At 38.0% G+C, this 22,195-nt stretch overlaps 1 protein-coding gene and 1 long non-coding RNA gene across 5 annotated transcripts in view; one reads left to right on the top strand and one right to left on the bottom strand.

The window, feature by feature from the left end:
• Window positions 1-7,787, top strand: part of LOC102157516 — a 56,024-nt gene extending 48,237 nt beyond the window's left edge. Inside the window, exons 2-3 of the long non-coding RNA XR_002343810.1 lie at window positions 4,023-4,132; window positions 7,289-7,787. This is a non-coding gene — a long non-coding RNA (uncharacterized LOC102157516). The remainder of the gene's footprint in view (window positions 1-4,022; window positions 4,133-7,288) is intronic.
• The window catches only part of FIG4 (FIG4 phosphoinositide 5-phosphatase), a 152,871-nt gene that overhangs the window by 27,915 nt on the left and 102,761 nt on the right, over window positions 1-22,195 (bottom strand).

The following is a 22,195-nucleotide window of genomic DNA, read 5'->3' as shown; positions in this document are numbered from 1 at the left end:
TAATGAACTGCTGGATTGGGTTTGCTAACATTTTGTTGAGAATTCCTGTGTTTGTGTTCAGCAGTGATATTAGCCTCTAATTTTCCTTTTTTGTGGTGTCTTTGTCTGACTTTGGTGGCCTCATGGAATGAGTTTGGGAGTGTTCCTTCCTCTGCAATTTTTGGAAGTTTCAGAAGAAGAGGTGTTAACTATTCTTTAAATGTTTGATAGAATTCACCTACAAAGCCATCTAGTCCTGGACTTCTGTTTGTTGGAAGATTTTATTTTTATTTTTAATGATTATTTTTTCCATTATAGTTGGTTTACAGTGTTCTGTCAATTTTCTACTGTACAGCAAAATTTTTCTCACATTATCCTCCACCATGTTCCTCCTATGTTGGAAGTTTTTTAAATCATGGTTTCAATTTCAGTACTGGTGATTGGTCTGTTCATATTTTCTATTTCTTAGGTACTCTTGGAAGACTGTACCTAAGAATTTCTCCATTTCTTTCAGATTGTCCATTTTATTGGCACATAGTTGTTTGTAGTAGTCTCTTATGATCCTTTGTACTTCTGTGGTGTCAGTTGTAACTTCTTTTTCATTTCTAATTTTATTGACTTGAGCCTGCTCCCTTTTTGTCTTGATGAGTCTGGCTAAAGGTTTATCAATTTTGTTGATCTTTTCAAAGAACCAGCTTTTAGTTTCATTGATCTTTTCTATTGTTTTCTTCATTTCTATCTCATTTATTTTGCTCTGATCTTTTATGATTTCTTTCCTTCTACTAACTCTGGGGTTTGTTCTTTCTCTAGCTGCTTTAGATGTAAGGTTAGGTTGTTTATTTGGGATTTTTCTTGTTTCCTTAAGTGAGATTGTATTGCTATAAACTTCCCTTTTAGAACTGTTTTTGCTGTGTCTCATAGGTTTGGATCATCAGATCTTCGCTGTCATTTGTCTCTAGGTTTGTTTGTTTTGACTTCTTCAGTGATCCACTGGTTGTTTAGTAACATATTGTTTAGCCTCCACATATTTGTGTCTTTTACAGTTTTCTTCTTGTTACTGATTTCCAGTATTACAGTGTTATAATTGGAAAAGATGCTTAATATGATTTTAATTTTCTTAAATTTTACCAGAGCTTGTTTTGTGGCCCAACTCATGATCTTTCCTGGAGAATGTTCCATGTGCAATTGAGAAAAATGCATTCTGTTTTTGGATGGAATGGTCTAAAAATATTAAGTCTGTCTGTTTCTATTGTATCATCTAAAGCCTCTGTTTCTTTTCTTTTCTTTTTTTTTTCCCCTGTTTTTTTAGGACCACACCTATGGCATTTGGAGGTTTCCAGGCTAGGGGACAAATCAGAGTGGCAGCTGCCAGCCTATGCCACATCCACAGCAATGCCAGATCTGAGCTGCAACTGCAACCTACACTGCAGCTTACAGAAATGCCAGATCCTTAAACCACTGAGTGGTGTGCCAGGAATTGAACCCATGTCCTCATGGATACTATTCAGGTTTATTACTGCTGGGCCACAATGGTAACTCCAAGGCCTCTGTTTCCTTATCGATTTTCTGTCTGGATGATTTTCAGTTGATGTAAGTGGAATGTTAAAACTTCCCCAGTATTATTGTGTTATTATTGATTTTTCCTTTTATGGATCTTAGGAGCAACTCAATATATAAGGCAACTGCTATGCTGGGTGCATATATATTTACATTGTTATATCTTCTTGTATTTATCCCTTAATCATTACATAGTATCCTTGTCTTCTAATAGTCTTTATTTATTTATTTTTGTCCTTTTAGGGCTGCACCCACAGCATATGGAGGGTTCCAGGCTAGGGGTCTAATCGGAGCTGTTGCTGCCAGCCTACATCAGAGCCATAGCAACCCAGGATCTGAGCCGTGTCCACAACCTACACCACAGCTCATGGCAACGCCAGATCCTTAACCCACTGAGCAAGGCCAGGGATCGAACCCACAACCTCATGGTTCCTAGTCGGATTTGCTTTTGCTGTGCCATGATGGGAACTCCTAATAGTCTTTAAAGTCTATTTTATCTGAGTATTACTACTCCAGCTTTCTTTTGATTTCAATTTTCATAGAGTCCATTTTTCCATCCCCTCACTATCAGTCTGTATGTGCCCCTAGATCTGAAGCAGGTCTCTTGCAGACAGCATATATACAGGTCTTGTTATTGTATCCTTTCAGCCAGTATATGTCTTTTGGTTGGAGCATTTAGTCCATTTACATTTCAGGTAATTATCAATATGTATGTTCTTATTGACATTTTGTTAATTGTTTTGGACTTGTTTTTATAGGTCTTTTTTTCTTCCCTTCCTCTTTTGTTCTTTTGTGATTTGATAGCTGTCTTTAGTGTTGTCTTTTTTGTCTGAGCATCTATTGTAGATTTTGCTTGCAGTTACCATGATATTTTGATGTAGCAGTCCATTTAAATACAAGATTGTTTTAAGTTGCTGGTCTCAATTTCAAATGCATTTCCAATATCCTGCATTTGTACCCGCTCTTCTCATGATTGCTGGTTTTGATATCATATTTGTGTGTGGATGACTTCCTACATTTCCTCCATGTTTGCCTTTACTGATGAGCTTTCCCATTCACAATTTTCTTGTTTCTAGTTGTGGCCTTTTTTTCCCCCAAGAGAAGTTCCTTTATCATTTGCTGTAAAGCTGGTTTGGTGGTGCTGAAGTCTCTTACATTTGCTTATCAGTAAAGCTTTTGATTTGTCTGCTGAATCTGAATGAGAGAGCCTTGCTGGGTAAAGCATTCTTGGTTGTAGTAGGTTTTTTCTTTTCACTACTTCAAATATATCATGCCTCTCCCTTCTGGCCTGCAGAGTTTCTACTGAAAAATTAGCTAATAACCTTATGGGGATCTCCTTGTATGTTATTTGATGCTTTCCCTTTGCAGCTTTTTTTATCTTTGTCTTTAATTTTTGTCAATTTGATTAATAGTGTCTCAGCATGTTCCTCCTTGGTTTTATCCTCTATGGGACTCTATGCTCCCCGGAGTTGACTGTTTCCTTTTTCATGTTATGGAAGTTTTCAGCTACTGTTGCTTCAAATATTTTCTCAGGCCCTTTCTCTCTTCTATTTCTGGGACCCAATGTCGGTGCATTTAATGTTGTCCCAGATGTCTCTTAGACTGCCCTCATTTCTTTTTTCCTCATTCTGTTCTCTGTTTATTCTGCTCTACCAGTATGTCTTCCAGTTCAAGTATTCATTCCTCAGCCTCATTTATTCTGCAATTGATTCTTTATTTTTCATTTTAGTTATTGTCCCAGTATCCTAATGTGGCATTCATCATAATATGAAATTATCTTGTTTAATAGTTCAGTGCTTACCTGCCTACCCTAGAACATAAGTATCCTGAGAGACCTTGTCAGTTTTGTTTTTTACTGTATCTCTAGTGTCTAGAACAGTAACACACAGTAGGTGCTTAATGAATATTTTGTAAATAAATCGCTTTCTGCTAATGATCCCAGCCAGCAGATGTCTCATGGTTGTGGTAATAACTAGAGAGATGACCTTCCTTCCAAATCATCTTGTTCAAGTTCAGATCATATGAAGAAACTCTCCACAATGCTGCTGATAGGTTATTCAGCCTCTACTTGACAATGTTCAATGATGGAAGAACTTATGACATTTAATAATGGAATGTTTATAAGGCATTGTTGATAGTTGTAATAGTTCAAAAGATCTTTTCAGTGCCCCTAAATCTTTCTCCCTATATGATCCACTTATTGATCACAAAGCAATTTTAAAAAGCCCTGCCTCACCTGACAGTAATTCAAATATTACTTGCAGGAATGATCACATTATGAGTCTAAGCTCTGAGGTGAATACTCCTAGCTATCTCAGCTCTTCATGTGACATGAAAAATTAACCAACACTACACATGAGAAAGGTCTGCAAAATTTTAGCAGCCTGGTTTAAATAAATAAAACCTTTATAAGCATCTAATCTGAAAAATAAAATGTAAGCATGCCCTTAGGTCTCATTTCTCATGATTGTCTGTTCCCTTAATAGCTTGCTTCTCTGCATCATGCTCTTTCTGTTACCGAGGGAACTCCAACAATCACAGATAGGCCTGCCAGCATCTTCCCTGAGACAAAGACTTTTCTTCTTCGAACATATTTGTGAGTATATGTTGTCACTTCTGAGTACATTTTATATTTTCATAAGATGAGAGAGAACTTTCATGATCTGTTTGCTAATGTCCTTTGTGGCAAGGGCACTTTGCTGAAGGCATTAAACAATTTATTCTACAAGTGAAAAAAGAGTTTGGATCATACACCCCTTGGGGTTTTCAATGTGTGGTGTAAGAGGAACATCTGTTGTGGTTAAACAGGCAATGTTCTAGTGCATATTTATATCCTTCCTGGTGACTTCCGCAATAGAGTAAGCATTCTATAAATATTATTGAATGAAGGAGTGAGTGAAGGAACCAAGGAAGCAGAGGATCTCAAAACCAGTACTCTAATCCAAGCCTTCATTTTAGAGGTGAGGGAGCAATAGCCCCAACAGGAAAGGACCCAGTGTCAGACCAGACCCCAGGGCTCCTGATTCTCAGGCTTAGAATTCTTTCCTCAGATTTTCACACTGCCTCTGTTTTGGGGCATCTGTGAAAATGAATGTCATTAATTGGATAAGTAGAAAGGATTTTTTGTTTTTAATGAGTCATTATGGATGAATTCCTTTTACCTATGTCCCTAAAAATGATTATTTTAAGTCCCCCATAGTCCCTGGAAATGACAAGTTTAGGGATGGGCAATGTGCCTTGATGCTGGCCATTGAGGCATGAGGAGAAGTCCATCAGGCAGGTTCTGGACTTCTTGCTTCTAAAGTGGAAATACAGGGAAAACATTCCTCTTCACCAGTATATACCACCTTTCTGACTATGGTACTTGGACCTGCTGCAGCCCTCTTGCTGCCAGGCTGAAGACAGGAGAGTAGACAGAGGGAAAGAAACTGGGTGCTTCTGAATTAACCAGCTCTGGAGCCTGTCACATCTGTAATCTTTAAGTGAAGTAAAATTATAAATTATCATTTAAACCAGTTCGTTAGATGTTCTGTTATTTGGAGCTGAAAGTATCCTAAGGGTTCAAACAATTTTTTTTTTTGATAGAAGCCTTGAAAAATGAACTATGTGCTTTCTTAATTCCTTTAAAAAAATAGCTACAGAAAACAAACATTGCCAGCAGAATGATATTCCTGACTACTTGAAGAAAAGATTGGACAAGGCCTTGGTTGCCTTGGTGCTGTGTACTGACAATGGTTAATATTCTATGCCTGCTCAGTCTCAGAACCCCTTTTATACTCTTAAATAGGACCACAGTAAACTGGCTTCTTGAGTTATATCCACTGATTTTACTGTATGAGCAAAATTTTAAATTTCTATTAATTTATCAAAAATGCAATAAACAATAAATATCAACCTAAATATTGTAACAAAAATAATTTTTCTTTACAAAAATTTAAAAGGAAGCACTGTTTTTTTACATGTTAGCAAATCTCTTCAATGCCTGGTATAATGGAAGAAAACTGAATAATCTGCTCTTGCTGAATCTGTCATAACATGTTGTTTTGATTGAAGTATAGGAGGAAAATCTGACTTCACAGAGATATGTAATTGGAAAAGTAAGTATTTTAGTAGTCTTCCCAGATAACTGAGGATGTTTTTCTTTGGCATTACACCAAAACTTGACAAGTTCTTAAAGGTCAGTTGTAAGGTAGTATCTGAAATCATATCAATGAACTTTTCATATGCTTTTACCTTAAAATCCATTGATATATCTTGTACTTGGAATGCGTTTTCTTAGCCTGGATGATTTTTTTTTAATAGTGGTCAGTTGGACAATACTGGCTCACCGGCTGATGAAGATCCACAAATGGTCACACATTTCATTATATAATATAAAAAAATTGTATTTGTTAAAGATTTTCCTAGTGAGATGTGTAATGATCTTAACTATTTTTTATGATGGTGGATATAAAGTTTTCCAAAATTCTGATTTTGGGCTTGAAATATCTAATTTTTGTCACTGGTAACAAATACCTTTGTTTTTTCTTGAAGTGACAGGCTTATTACTTTGTTCATTTTGAGAAAGTGTCTGTCAAATACTGAAGTCTCAAGAACCATAGTTTGTCTGTCAGTTGTTATTCAATTGGAATTCCGTGAAAAAAAATGATGAGTTCAGCTCTCACTCATGCTCTTCGTTAAGACAACCATCACATTTTGATATGCAACAGAAGTCTTTGTGTTTCTCCCAAAGAATACTAAAAAGACATGCATTCAAGGGTTAATACTTAATAATTTTTAGTGCTTCATCAAGGACTTAAGATTAACTGGCCTGCCTGCCTCCCTTCCTCTCTCACATACACACATGTGTTGTCATGCCCACGCAAATTTCTCAGGCCTCGGCCCCTTCCCTCATGGCCCCTCCAATGCTTAAGGCCTGGCTTGGGTGGCTGTCCATTCATTTTAGAATCCAGGCCAGTGGGAGATAGAGGACTCCCCAGGAGTTTGCAGAACACATTTTAAGACTTGCTACTTTATGCTTTTAATCATTTTCCTTTTCTTCCTTTGGTAATGAAGTGCTAGTTGTCATCATTTGTTACTGCCCATGCTGCCTATGGGAGGCTCCCTCCACTTTTACTAAATAGTTTGCAGAAATTCCAGCTGCTTGGCTCAGGATAGCATGTTACTGGATTTTGAGTTTAAATCCCAAAGAAATGAATCTGAGTCCCAGCTTTAAGAGTTCTGTAACTCTAGGTGTTCCTCTCGTAGCTCAGTGGTTAACGAATCCTACTGGGAACCATGAGGTTGCGGGTTCGAGCCCTGGCCTTGCTCAGTGGGTTAAGGATCCTGCGTTGCCATGAGCTGTGGTGTAGGTTGCAGACGAGGCTAGGATCCCACGTTGCTGTGACTCTGGCGTAGGCTGGCAGCTACATCTCTAATTAGACCCCTAGCCTGAGAACCTCCATATGCCATGGGAGCAACCCTAGAAAAGGCAAAAAAACCAAAAAAAAAAAGACCAAAAAAAAAAAAAAAAAAAAAAGAAATAGAAGTGCTTAAAAAAAAAGTTCTGTAATTCTACATGAGCTTCAAGCCTTGTTTTCTTAGAAAATCAGAGGACTGAGTAAGCAATCTCTGAATATTTCCCAGTTCCCAAATTTCATGGTCCTAATACACTAAACACATATGTATATACAAATGGGACATTTGAGAATGCAGTCTTGCACACTCTCATACAACTCTGACTGAACCTTTGTATCTCTATAAACCATTATAGATGGACTTTGGGAAGAAATGTATATGAAGAACTCAAAGGACAACAGCTGGATTTTTCATGATGAAACAGCAAAGATTCCAGATGTAAAAATCAGAATTAAACACTAAAATGAAATAATAAAACTAGTAAATAATAAATGCAATTATGTCATCTATATGATATATAAATAGACGAATAACTGATTCTGTTACAGCATAAGAAAATCCAACAAGAGTAATAATACCTACTGTGTTGAAACTGCTCAAAACAAGTAAAAGCAAATCTTTGCATAGTAAGAGTAATGAGTAGAAGAGAGTATATAGGACAAAGTTACTGGTCTCAGAAGATTAAAATATAATTTTATTTACGGTTTACCAAAGATACCTAAAACTACATTTTTGCTCTTTTTCTATCTACTAAATATTTACTGATGTTTTTGAAATTAGAATTTTTTTTTTTAGCTCTATTCTTTTTTGTGTGTGTCTTTTTGCCTTTTTCTAGGGCCACCCCCCGCAGCATATTGAGGTTCCCAGGCTAGGGGTCGAATCGGAGCCATAGCCACTGGCCTACACCAGAGCCACAGCAATGCAGGGTCTGAGCCACGTCTGCAACCTACACGGCTCATGGCAACACCGGGTCCTTAACCCACTGAGCAAGGCCAGGGATTGAACCCACAACCTCATGGTTCCTAGTCGGATTCGTTAACCACTGAGCCACGACGGGAACTCCCCTAGCTGTTCTATTACTGAAGATAAAGGTATCTGAACATGTTAATTCTATTTAGTCAATTTACTTTTCTATTTTCTAACCACATGATAAAGGAACTACCAATTTAGCTATTCATCTTCTAAAATAAGCCTGAAATAGTTTTAATTTTAAAGAGGTATTACTTTGATGTACAATGCTTAAAAAGCACTAATTGACTTTATTTTGACATTAAGGAATGAACTTCTAATACAATTAGAAATAGTAAAGCAAAACAGTTAAGAGAGTCTCAACTCTTTTCATCTGAATGAGGACAGGATACATTTTATTCAGGTATTTTGGGGTTTAATTAGTGTTTTGGTGACATCACACATACAGAGTAGAAACTATGACCCTTTACTGCAGCTATAAACCATCTTATGAAGAGTGTTTCTGCAAGCTAATGGAAAGTGGGTTTGAGAGCTAAGCTTTCTTTCTTTTTTTTTTTTTTTTTTTTTTTGTCTTTTTGCTATTTCTTGGGCCGCTCCCGTGGCATATGGAGGTTCCCAGGCTAGGGGTCCAATCGGAGCTGTAGCCACCGGCCTACGCCAGAGCCACAGCAACGCGGGATCCGAGCCACATCTGTGACCTACACCACAGATCATGGCAACGCCGGATCGTTAACCCACTGAGCAAGGGCAGGGACCGAACCTGCAACCTCATGGTTCCTAGTTGGATTCGTTAACCACTGCACCGGGATGGGAAATCCTAAGTTTTCTTTTTAATGTAAAAAAATATATTCCTCCTTTCCAACTGAGATCCAAATGCCCCATTTTTTGGTTTCATTTTGAACAGTAAGATTCTAAGACTAAGTTAAGCATAAAAGCAAAGTTTCATGTATTTGGAAAAAACATGGGAAATGGAAATCAAGAAGTCATGATTTGATCTTAGGCATGTTGATCAAGGGATTCCAAGAGATAGTTATATATAAGGGGAAATTCTTTTGAAGAGCTTCCGCAATTTGGTAGCAGCAGAGAAGTGAAAATAAATCATGCGTCTATATGGCAGCATAGGTTGTCCCCAACATCATCTCCCTCACAAGAAGACCAACTAGCAAGCACCCTTAGACAAGACACCATACAAGAATCCGGGGCGCAGGGGGCGGGGAGGTAAAGTATCTTGGACACACAGAGACCACAAAGGAAAGTGTTAGAACTTTAAGAGGAATGGCTACATTCCAACTGCATTGCCTGTTCCCTGTATAGTCACAGGGTCACACAAGAGGGTCCCCGGGGCCTACAGTTACTATGGGCGGGGAGCCCAAAGTGAATCTGCATAGAGCCTCTAGCCACAGACTCTTTCCATTCGCAGAGTAGAGTGGATGGCCCTGTCTGGCCAGGAGGCTTGGTGGACAGCAGATGGTAATTAACATCGCAAAAATACATGAATGTATAAATCTCACTGGTAATTAGTATAGTCGAAGATTATCTAATATGATGGTGGTGCATAATTACCATAATTAATTTGCTATTGGATATATAGTATAAAAAAGATGTAAATGGCACCATCAATAACCTAAAATGTAACAGGGGTCAGAGGAGATGTAAAAGTACAAAGTTTCTGTATGCTATCCTATTTATAACAACCTTAAAATAGGATGTTATAAATCTATTTTATGTAAGTCTCGTATTAACCACAGGGAAAAACCTGTATGAAATAACAGGAAAGATTATGACAAAGGAGCCAACGTATGTTGCTAGAAAATTCATCAAATCACAGAAGAAGACAGCAAGAGAAGAAGCAGGAACAAAAAACCTACAAAACAAAACAATGAACAAAATTGCAACAGTAAGTACTTACCTATCAATAATGTCTTTAAATGTAAATGGATTAAAGTCTCCAATCAAAAGACAAAGATTGGCTGAATAAATTAAAAACGAATATTCAACAATCTGTTGCCTATAAGAAGCTTATTTTAGCTTTAAGAACATACAAAGACTGGGAATGAAGGATGGAAAAGATGTTTTAGGCAAGTGCAAACCAAAAGAACGCAGAAGTTGCTATAGCTACATCAAACAAAGCAGACTTTAAGTTAAAAATTGTAAAAATAGACACTGAAAGTCAATATACAATAATAAAGGAAGCTAATCCACCAAGAAGACATAAATAGTTATGCACTCAACAGTGGAGCACCTAAACATACAAAGCAAATACTAACTATACAGGAGAAATAAACAGCACTATAATAATATGTGGGAACATTAATATCCCACTCACCAATGTATAGATAATCCAGACAGAAAATAAGAAAACAGAATTTGAACAACACTATAGACCAAATGTAACTAACACACATATATGAAACATTCCACCCAACAGCAGCAGAACATATATTCTTTTCAGGCACACAAGGAACATTTTCTAGGGCAGATAACATGTTAGTTCCTAAAAAAAGTCTCAGCAAATTTAAGAAGATAGAAATTACCTCAAGTCTCTTTTCTGACCACAATGGAATAAAACCAAAAATCAGTAACTGGAAGAAAGCTGAATAGCTCAGAGACATGTAAATTAAACAACATACTCTGGAACAACCAAGGGAACAAAGAAGAAATCAAAAAGGAAGTAAAATATATCTTGAGACAAACAATAATGGAAACACAACATAACAAAACTCATGGGATGCAGCAAGAGCAGTTTTAAGAGGCAAGTTTATAAAGCAAACATTTATCAAGAAAAAAGAAGACTGGATAAAAATGGTGGAATAATACACAACACTCACCTCCTCTTAAAAATACATCTACATGTGGAACAATTCTCACAGAAAATTACTGAATCCTGGCAGAAGTTGTCAGGCTTCTAAAAGAGCAGGAAAATCTCCACTTAACCAGATAGGTCAAAAGAAAAAGAAAAAAAATGAGAAAAGAATAGAGATGGGAGCTGTGACGGAAGAAAGATTCCTGCACCCTGGGAAGTCTCTTTACCAGTAGGGACATCAGCCAGGACAGAGAAGGAGCTTCAGAGCCTCAGAGGAGAGCACAGTGGCCAGTTTGCAGAACCCAAAATGGAGATTGACTTATGTAGGTGGTCACTGCTACTGCCCTACACTCCCCTGCCTGAGACACAAGTCCCCCAGTATGGCAGGGACTGGGGCTAGAGCTCAGGCTTTGGAGATTGGACCTGGGGAGAGAACTGGGCTTGGCTGAGCAGAAGCAGCCTGAAGAGACTGCAGTCCACTGCAACCACATCTAAGGGTGTAAACAGAAAGCCAGGGTGGCCCTAGAGGACAGGTGACATTGCTTGGAGGAGCAAGAGGGAAGGGGTGGGACCTGCCATTACAGCCTTGTTGCCTACATGTGTTCTCAGGTGGCAAGACTATACAAACCCCAGGAGTGGTTGTAAGCTGCCACAGGACTTCAGAAGCAGTAGGGAGCTGCCACCACTTCCCTCCCAAGTTGCAGGCATGGTAGCAAGCCACCATCCTCACCCTCCCCAGTCTTAGTAACCATTGGGACCTGCCTCTGTTCCCACCCCATGCCCTAGGAGCCACACATAGGTCACCACTGCCACCAAGAAACCCAGAACTGGACAATAGCTGGTGCACCTGCATACCCACTATCAGTTGGATGACAGCCAGAATACATTGAGTAAAGATGTGACTGGCACCCATACTAAAAACGCCCTTGCACCAAATATATTAAACCCACACAAGTTATACAGGGATGCTCCCACATAGAAATAACCCTCCAAGCCCACAATAGATATTTCTTTCTCCTCAACTCACAGAATGAGAGAAATGTAAACAAAATGAAGAAGCAGAGGAACCACTCCCAGTTTAAAAAAAGAGAGAGAGAATTCTCCTGGAAGAACAATGAAACATAGCTCTTCAGTCTAATCAATACTAATTTCAAAAAGGAGATAATAAAAATACGGACAGAACCAAGAAAGGCTATCAATAGAAATGCAGATTACTATAAAAAGGAACTAGAAATTACAAGGAGCAGCCAAGAAATTAGACAATTCATTTGCTGAGACAAAAGCTGATCTAAAGGCAATGAATAGCAGAATGAGGAATGCAGGAGAATGTACAAATGACCTATAAGATAGAATAATGAAAATCACTCATTTAAAACAGACAAAAAGCCAAATTAAAAAAAAAAAAGGAAGCAATCTAACAGACCTATGGGATAATATAAAAGGTGCCAATTTTTGTATAACAGGGATTCTAGAGGAGGAAGAATGAGAAAATGGGACTGAAAATGTATTTGAAATCATGGCTGAAAGCTCCCTAAACCTAATGAAGTAAATAGATAGCCAGGAACCACAAGCACAAGTGAGTCCCAAACAAGATAAACCCCCAAAGACCTAAATCAAGCCATATTGTAATAAAGAGGAAAAGTCAGAAAGGACTCTAAAGGCAGTAAGAGAAAAAGAGTTTATTACAAGGAAATTCCCATAAGACTATCAGCTTATTTCTCTAGAGAAACACTGCAAGCCAGAAGGGGATGGAAAGATACTTTCAAAGTTATGAGAGAAAAATCAGCAACCTAGAATATTTCCCAGCAAGATCATCATTTAGAATGGAAAGATAGACAAAGAAAAGCAAAAACAAAAAGAATATAGCAATGCTAAACCTAATGTAAAGGAAATATTGAAAAGTCTTCCTGGAATAAAAAAGAACTAAGAATCTACACAGAAGAGAAAAGCACAATTGGAAAGTAAATCACTTAAATAAGCCAGTACACAGATTTTTTTTTTTTAATCAAAACATTTCAGGGAAAGTGACCATCACCACAATGAACAGCAAAAGGATGAACCTGAAGATGTAAAAGGCTATCAAAATCATAAAATGAGGGGAAGAACATGTAGATTTTTTCCCTAGAATGTGTATGAACCTGTATAACTACCAGTCTAAGGCAAGGAGATATAAGAAGGAGTTAACATCTTTGAAAAACAAGGTAACCACAACTTAGAAATATACAATAGATTCACAAAACCAAAAAGAATAGAACATAAGTATAATACAGGAGAAAATAATACAATCACAAAAGTAAAAACAAAAGGAAAAGAGCAAAGAAGAAATAAAAATGGGAACACAAGGTTTAAAGTGGCAATAAATAAATATCAATAATTACTCTAAATGTCAATAGAGGAATTACTCAAATGCCCCAATCAAAAGACACAGAGTGGCAAAATGGATTAAAATAAAAAAGAGCTGGATTTCAGCAGTTAAAGAACCTGACTAGTACCCATGAGGATATGGGTTCAATCCCTGGTCTCAGTGGGATAAGGATCCAGTGTTGCTGTGAACTGTGGTGTAGGTTGCAGTCGCAGCTTGAATCCCGAGTTGATGTGGCTCTGGCATAGGCTGGCGGCTACAGCTCCAATTGGAACCCTAGCCTGGGAACCTCTATATGCCATGGGTGTGGCCCTAAAAAGACAAAAAAAAAAAAAAAAAAAAAAAGCCTACAACAGGCTGCCTACAAAAGACCCCCCTTGGGGGAAGGATACATATAAGATGATAGTGAGGGGCTGGAAAAAGATATTTCATGCAAATGGAAATGAAAGGCAAGTGAGAGTCAAAATAGTCATATCAGACAAAACAGATTTAAAACAAAGCCCATAAAGAAAGATAAAGGACACTATTTAATTATAAAAGGATACATTCAAAATCAATTCAATTATACTCATATATGCCCCTAATATAGGAGAACACAAATACATAAAACAAATACAGACATAAAAGGAGAAATTGAAAGGAATGCGGTAATAGCAGGAGACTTTAAAACCCTACTCACATCAATGGACAGAGCTTCTAGACAGAAAATCAACAGGAAACAGAAATCCTAAATGACTCAATAGAACAGTTAGATTTAATTGGTATTTTCAGAACATTACATCCTATATATATATATAATACACATATACATATATTTACACACACACATATATACATTCTTTTCAAGTGCACATGGAACACTCTCTAGGACTGATCACATACTGAGCCACAAAACTACCTTAACAAATATAAGAGTATAGAAATTATTTCAAGCATCTTCTCAGACTACAATGGCATGAAACTAGAAATGAACCACAGGAAAAGAAAAAACTGACTACATGGAGACTAAACAACATGCTACTAAAAAAAAACCAATGGGTCAACAAGGAAATAAAAAATGAAATTTAAAAACACCATGTGATAGGAGTTCCCATTGTGGCACAGTGGAAACAAACCTGACTAGTATCCATAAGAATGTGGGTTCAATCCCTGGCCTTGCTCAATAGGTTAAGGATCTGGTGTTATTGAGAGCAATGGTACAGGTCACAGACGTGGTTCAGACCTGGTGTTGCTGTGGCTGTGGCATAGGCTGGAAGCTGTATCTCCAATTTAACCCCTAGGCTGGGAACTTCCATATGCAGCACCTATGGCCCTAAAAAAATTTTTTTTAAAAAGTGACAAATAACAAAATTTGTGGGGTGCTGCAAAAGCAGTTCTTAGAGGTTAATTCATAGTGATAGAGGCCTTCCTCAAAAAGCAGGAAAAATCTCAAATCAACAATTTAACATACCACCTAAAAGAATTAGAAAAAGAAGAACAAACAAAACCTAAATTCAGCAGAAAGATGGAAGTAATAAAGATCAGGGAGGAACTAAATAAAATAGAGGTTAAAAAACAATAGGGAGTTCCCAATGTGGTTCAGTTGGTTAAGGACCTAATAACATCTCTGTGAGGATGTGGGTTCAATCCCTGGCCTCATTCAGAGGGTAAGCATCCAGCATTGCCACAAGCTGTAGTATAGGCTGGAGATGCAGCTTGGATCCAGAGTTATTATATGGCGTGGTGTAAGCTGCAGCTGTAGTTCTAATTTGACCCCTGGCCTAGGAACTTCCATATGCCTCAGATAAAAAAATAATTAAACAAACAAAAAAATCAATAAACCAAGAGCTGATTCTTTGAAAGGGTAAACAAAATTGACAAACCCCTGGCCAGACTCACCAAGAAGAAAAGAGAGAATCCCAATTAAAAACATAAAAAAATGAAAAAGGAGAAATCTCAACAGATACTACAGAAATATAAAAAACTGTAAGAGAATACTATGTACAATTATATGCCAACACATTTGACAACCTAGAAGAAATGGACAACTTTCTAGAAACATACAGCCTACCAAAACTGAATCAAGAAGTAGATAATTTGAATAGACCAATCACTAGAAATGAAATTTAATATATAATTTTAAAAAAACTCCCTATAAACATAAGTCCAGGATCAGATGGCTTCACAGGTGAATTCTACCATACAAAGAACTCACACCAATCTTTCTTAAACTCCAAAAGACTGAAGAAGGAATAATCTCAAAGACACTGTATGAATCCACCATTACCCTAATACCAAAACTGTCATTGGATCCAGCATTGCCGTGAGCAGACTCAGCTCAGACCCCGTGTTGCTGTAGCTGTGGCGTAGGCCAGCAGCTGTAGCTTCAATTCAACCCCTAGCCTGGGAACCTCCATATGCTGCAGGTGCAGCCCTAGAAAGATTAAAAAAAAAAAAAAAAAAAAAAAAGGGAAAAAGCTCCTTGACATTAGTCCTATCAATGATTTTATGGATATAACACCAAAAACACAAGCAACAAAAGCAAAAATAAACAAATGGAACTACATCCAACTAAAAAGCTTCTTTCTGTAGAGTAAAAGAAGTGATCAACAAAATGAAAAGACAACTTATGGAAAGACAGAAAATATTTGCAAATTACATATCTGATAAGGGGTTAACAGTCAAAATACTCAAACCACTCAACAGCACAAGAACAATATAACTAAAAAGGGGCAGAAGTCTTGAACAGATGGTTTTCCAAAGATGTACAAATGGTCAACAGGAACATGAAAGGTACTCAACACCACTACTCATCAGGGAAATGCAAATCAAAGCCATGATGAGATTACCACCTCATACCCCTTAGAATATTATCAAAAAGGAAGATTAAGTGCTGGATATGGTGAAAAGGGAACTCTTATACACTGGTGAGATATAAATCAGTATAGCCACTGGAAAAACCAGTATGGAGGTTCCTCAGAAAATTAAAAATACAACTACCATATGATTCAGCAATCACAATTCTGCCTATTTATTAAAAAAAAAAAAAGAAACCCACTAACTCAAAAAGATATATGCACCCCCCCATGTTAAGTACAGCATTAATTACAATAGTCAAGACATGAAAGCAACCCAATCAACCATTGATGAATGAGTGGATTATATAGATACACAATGGAATATTAATTAGCCATTAAAAGAAGAAAATCTTGCCATTTTGACAATGTATAGACTTAAAGGGCATTATGCTAAGTGAATTAAGTCAGAGAAAGACAAATACGTATGATCTCACTAACATATGGAATATAAATAAACAATGACACCTCCCCCCCCCCAAAAAAAAAAACCTTGAACTCATAGAAACCGAGTAGATTTGTGGTTGCCAGAGGCAGGGGGGGAAGGACAGGGGAAATGACTGAAGGTGGTCAAAAGGTACAAACTCCTAGTTATAAGATAAGTAGGTTCTGGAGATGTAATGTACAGCATAGTGACTATAATTAATAATACTTTATGGTATATTGCTAAGAGTAGATTTTAAGTTACTACACCCACAAAACTCTGTGAAATGATGATTGTGTTAACTAACCTTATTATGTTATCAATTTGCAGCATATACATATATCAAATTGTTACCCTGTATATCCTAAATTTATACATGCTATTTGTCAATTGTATCTTAATAAAGTTGGAAAAAATTTAATTTAAAAAGAAGAGCATGATCCTATTTTAGCCTGTCCTACTAACATAGTGTATATAAATTAACTAATAAGGACATCAATGATTTGTCAATCATGAAAATCATGAGATACCTGCTAAGAACTCTGGTTGTTACATCTAAAACTGAAAACATAGTGAAATTTAAAACAAATTTAAATATTTATCAGTTGTCTTGCCATTTGCTTCAATTTGTTAACCCAGACTGAATTTTTTTCCTTTTTCTCTCACATTTAACTATTGTATGATATTCCTTAAAAAGTTAAAATTACTGAATACTGAATATTATTCATAATTGATTCTGCCCTCAAGTAACTAACAGTCTTTTAGATTAATTTCAGATTAAAAATATCACAGAGTGGTTTTTTTTTTTTTAAACCAAGGACTTTCTGTTTCCATAAAATTGGGATGGCAGAAGGACGGTTATAAAGTATCAGTGGACCCTGAATTCTGAAAACATAATGCAATTGATTTCCATGGTAATAATCCTGAAATTTCTTCCTAAGACCATAAGGAAAATGAATAATAATATTAAAATGTTAAACACAAAAAATTACTGATACAGGAGTTCCCATAGTGGTTCAGTGGTTAACGAATCCATCTAGGAGCCATGAGGTTTCGGGTTCAATCCCTGGCCTTGCTCAGTGGGTTAAGGATCTGGCGTTGCCGTGAGTTGTGGTGTGTAGGTTGCAGACGTGGCTCAGATCCCGAGTTGTTGTGGCTCTGGTGTAGGCTGGCAGCTATAGCTCCGATTTGACCCCTGGCCTGGTAACCTCCATATGCTTCGGGAGCAGCCCAAGAAAAGGCAAAAAGACCAAAAAAAAAAAAAAAATTACTGATACAATATTAAAAGACCATTGATGCTTGTTGGTGGATTTTATACACAATTAGGATTTAATGGGATTTGTATTTTATTTTTAAAATCATGTGTAAAGGCCCCAAGAGGTTCTGAGTCACACAAAGGATGACAGACCTATATTTAAATATAAAATTGAAAATTTTTTTCTTGTATTTCAAACAAAAAAAATTTTTTTTTGTTTTTTGGCTTTTTAGGCCATACTCATGGTATATGGGAGTTCCCAGGCTAGGGGTCGAATCAGAGCTGTAGCTGCCAACCTATGCCACAGGTGCAGCAATGCAGGGTCCGAGCTATGTCTGCAACCTACACCATGGCTCATGGCAACACTGGATCCTTAATCCACCGAGCAAGGGCCGGGATCGGGATCAAACCCGAATTCTCATGGCTACTAGTTGGGTTCATTACCACTGAGCCACAATGGAAACTCCAAACAAAATTTTATCTTAACAGGAAAGACTTCTCATACAATCACAGAAGACAAGGGCTATGAATACAGCAAACCTGGGCACACATCTTCACTGTTTAAAAGGAAAAGCTGTTAGGAAGGCACAGTGACAGAGCACAAGGCTCCATAATCACTGCATCTGCCCAAAACTATCCCACTCACCTTCCATACACAGAATTGATGATAATTTGGTAAGCTGACAAAATCACAAAAGGTTAAACAGTTACAAAATGTGATTCTTATATACAGAGCTAAGAAACCCAATGAGTAATACCTCTCACATGGCTATATCAGATATGCAAATCTGTTCCCCCCGATTTAACCTGCTTGCTCATGTAAAAAAATTAGTCAGTGTTTTATGCACTAAAAATACATTTAAAGCCCTAATAAAATTTTCATCTTTATCAGTAATTGAAGGATTTTTTTTCCCTTTAAGTAGACATAGATCTCCAGAAAATTTAAAATACATGTATAATAATCTATTTAACTTGGACTCCCATCAGAAAAAAATGCAAAATTTAACTTACTTGCTTTTTAATCCAAGAGCAGGAAGGAAAACACACAATTATTGAATCTTTACAAAACCTCCTGAGTCTTAAGCACATCATCTTGGATACCCTATTATTGTCACAGACAAATAACCTTAGTTCCCAAACTTTTATCTGTCATGTATTTCCCAATCCTGGTGACCAAGTCTAGTCAACCAAGCTAGAAAACTCCCGCCTTGAACGTGTTCCTCACACCTAATCCATTACCAAGTTGTACCAAGCCCGAAAGATTCTACCTTTACAAAATAAATCCCTTTATTTCAGTTGCCACTAGCAGACTCCAATCACTTTCTTGTCTTGATGTTTCCTAGAGATATGCTGTTTATCTCTCTGCCTCCAATCCATCCTCCAAGCTATTTCCAGAGTGACCTTTCTAAAATGCAAATATAAGTCTATCACTCCCCTGATTAAAAAAAGGCTCTCACTTTGCATCTCTTTCGAATTTTGTTCCGGCAGGTCTGTGTCTCTGGCTTCTCACTTGCACTAGATACAGAATTCCATGTGGGTCTCTACAAGTGGTAATGTGGTCCTGACCCTCTCCCCTCTGCCCTCTCTGCCTTCTTCAACCAGCTAACTCCTTTTCCCCCCCTTAGAATTCATCTGTGAACTGAAGTTTGGCCCTTGCCATCAGCCTCTACATGGACTAAAACGAGAGCCACTGCAGATGCCAACCCCATAGCAACCCCTGGGGGCTCAGGGTGGAGACCAGGAGTGAGGCATTGTGTGCTCTGGGAAACTGGAAGAGCAGGTCTTCAGAGAGTTAAGAATTTTTAGGAGAAGATTTTATAAGCCCAAATCTCTCATCTCCTCATAGCTAGAAAAACACTAACATCCTTCAGTGCTAATGACTGATGTCTCTGACTGGTAGTAAACTTCATGAGACCAGCAGCAAACTTCTAGAAAATGTGTGCACGGCTGCATGCACCTCTCCCTTCAGCTTTATCACGTGTATCTTGACATTCCCTCTTTCCTCTTCCAGCTATCTGAAATACTGCCTCCTGGACTGTAGTTAAGTGGACAAAACAAAAGATGGCAAGGTTATCTGTGAGGACAGCCAGTCCCAAGGGTGGGCCAGTGAGCCCTGAGGGAACCCAGGAGAGAAACAAAGCACAGACCTTTACATCTTCCCATAGACACTGGTTTTCTGTAAATCTGGATAGCTGTAAACCTTTTGTTCCTACTACCTTCCCTTTGTTGCAAACAATCATATATCCTAGCTCTCTCCCATGCCCCCTTGGAGGGGTTTCTCAGGGCTACCTGAGATGCTGTCTCCCAGTCCTAAGTCCTAATTTCACCTCCAACACCCATGCATATGGAGGTTCCTGGGCTAGGGGTAGAGTTGGAGTCACAGCAATGCAGGATCTGAGCCGCATCTGCGACCTACACCACAGCTCACGGCAATACCGGATCCTCAACCCGCTGAGCAAGGCCAAGGATCGAACCTGAAACCTCATGGTTCCTAGTTGGATTCATTTCCACTGAGCCATGAAGGGAAATGACGGGAACTCCTTGGGTGGTGTTTTGTTTTGTTTTTTGTTTTTTGTTTTTTTTTTTTGAAGTGACATAGCCCAAGGGTTAAGCCTGACCAGGGATCTGATTTGGATTCTTCTCTGCACCCCCAGAGCCTCCTCTGCTAACACCTTCACAGCACCTCTGACCACCTGGAAACACGGACCCCACTGTTCAGTGCAAACCCTCAGAGGCAGGGATTCTCACTCACCTGTGTACTGTGAACACCTTACCCGGTGCAGGGTAAACTATAAATATCTGTCATTTAATGCCTTTAATGCCTTACCTAGAAGGTAAGTATTAACCTTACCTTAAAGATGAGCTAGCTAGGTTCTTGGAGGAAAAAAAAAAAAAAAAAGAAAAACTCACATTAAGGGAGGTACTTATGTCCTCATTGAACCTGCAAATTTCCCATAAATGGCATGCTTTGTAGTCACTAAAAGTCAATATACTAAATTTTTAAAATATCAAAGTCATTTGAAACACATTAATTACACAAGCACCCACAATTAAATTTCCACTTATTATTCCTTATACACTAGAAAACTTTCAGGATAACCTTCTCTGGAAGGTTCAAGAAATTCACTGTTTCATTAAATTTTCTTGTTTAACACAGTATGTAGAAGCTCTTGCACATAATATTCAAATAGAGGCATTCGCTTCTGTTTTTCCTTTACCCATCCATCCAATAGCTTTTCATTCTGCCTTTCAGCTGTAACTTCCTGTCACCTCCTTCCCTTGCACTGTCATCCCAGCTCTGAATTCACTGTCAACAATGAGAGTGTATTTTCCAAGGCCTGCATTTATTTTACCCACTTGGATACACCACAGAAACCTCTCTCATCTCTTCCTAAGCCCTTTTCATCCTGACCTCTCTCTTCTCCAGCAGGAATCATTCGCACATACTTTCATTTCGTTCAATCAACAAACATTCATTAAGTGCTTAGACACCAGGAACGGCGTTAAGATCTTTAACTTATGTGGTTTTGGAAAAGGTGCATTCATATAAAATCCAACCTGTAACTGTTACTCACAGTGAGAAATGCACCTTGCATGGCAAATTGGTACACAATGATTTTTTTTTCCTTTTTTGGCTGCACCCATGGCATATTCAAGTTCCCTGGGCTAGGGATCAAATCCAAGCCACAGCTGCAACCTACACCATAGCTGGAGCAATGCTGGATCCTTAACCCCCTATGCCACAGCAGGAACTCCCACAATGTTCTATTTATGTATAGAAATAAAATTTCATGAAACAAATCTTAACCATACTATGTGCCATGCACTGGAGCCTTCTGTTGGATCCAGTTCAGTTTTGTTTCTTTCCATTTCATTGTGTGGAAGCCTAGTAACTAATTGCATGGCCCACTAATGAGTCTAGAATTACAATCTGAAAAGCACTGTCCTAAAATAGATGATGGAAACTGGTATTGAGATCCTGCTGTGTAGCACTGGGAACTATGTCTAGTCACTTATGATGGAGCATGATAATATGAGAAAAAAGAATGTATACATGTATGTGTAACTGGGTCACCATGCTGTACAGTAGAAAAAATAAAGAAAAGGTAAAAACTCAAAAAAAAAAAATTCTTTCAAAAAAAAAACCCAAAAAACCCCCAAACAAACAAACCCTAGAAGGGTTGGAGAGAAGATGGCAAAGGAAAAGAGGGAAAGAAAGGAGGAAGGTAAAAGTAAAAAAAAAAAAAACAACAACAAAAAACAGGGGGTGAGAGGAAAGCAGCAAGAGATAATTAGTAAAACATACATAACAAAAGCCAGAGAGAAAGATAAAAGCCAGAATCAAAGACCTCTGTGGCAATTTCCAAGGTGAGCGGAAAAGGGCACCGCCTAGCTCCCTTGGCCTGAGGACTAGTTGTCGGCTTTCATCTCCTGAGGAGAGAATTAGCCGATTAATCACTGATCAGTGCCTCCCAACTGCTTGATCCTTAAACACTTAAAGCCTATACTCCCGGGTGTTTGGGAGAGATAAGAAGACTTACCCATTAAGGGTGAAGTACTTTTTCAGCCTGCAGGGGAGATGAGAGCATAATCTGAGGACGAGATGAAATCAGTG

The sequence above is a fragment of the Sus scrofa genome, chromosome 1, assembly GCF_000003025.6.
Source record: "Sus scrofa isolate TJ Tabasco breed Duroc chromosome 1, Sscrofa11.1, whole genome shotgun sequence".
In the NCBI taxonomy this organism is placed as follows: Eukaryota; Metazoa; Chordata; class Mammalia; order Artiodactyla; family Suidae; genus Sus; species Sus scrofa.
Note: the sequence above shows the minus strand (reverse complement) of the source record. Positions and strands in the feature narration are given on the sequence as shown.